A 678-nucleotide genomic window follows, 5' to 3' on the forward strand; every position below is an offset into this window, starting at 1 on the left:
TGAATCTCTTTTCCTTCCCTCAGTTCAAAGCCCTTCAGGCTTAGGAGAAATTGAACAACAAAGCCGAAACCAACCTTTTTACTGATCGACAGGTTGGAGTTGGAGACTGAGCGCATCACTTGCTGTTGGAGGAAGTTGAAGATAATATGTGCCCAGTCCAGCTTGTTGTTGTTCCAAATGGCATGGAGGATTTTGAGGAGGTCTAGACTAACCTCGTCAGTTCCGGACACCTTGCCGAGCACAAACTTCATGATTAGGTCGGCAGCGAGAGCAAACCTCTCCTTTAGGTGGTACTTGCGGAGGGCAGAGGATGCTCTGGGTGGTGCAGTCGCTAGTCGGATTTTCTCCCAGAAGGCTTGCTTGTCCAAGTCGTAATCCGATAGATGCTTGACTGCTTCCTCCGATGACGCGAAATCAAATGCCGCTCTGAGGTCACCTACAGATGTTGTGATGGGAAAATCATTAAAGCGGCTTTCGATTTTACCCTTCGTGACCTTGGCATTTGCGAACCATTCTGTGAAGTCGAGGGCGTGAATGNGTGCGTCATGTATTTCATCAGTCCTGCTTTCTCAAACTTCTTTAGGACTTTTTTCGCCATTTTTGGATTAGGGGAGTTGGTGATGAAGCCGTTTCTGTCAAGGATACTCCCCGCCTTGACTTGTTTGATCTGAGAGCGAA

Source organism: Ipomoea triloba, chromosome 16 (assembly GCF_003576645.1).
Source record: "Ipomoea triloba cultivar NCNSP0323 chromosome 16, ASM357664v1".
In the NCBI taxonomy this organism is placed as follows: Eukaryota; Viridiplantae; Streptophyta; class Magnoliopsida; order Solanales; family Convolvulaceae; genus Ipomoea; species Ipomoea triloba.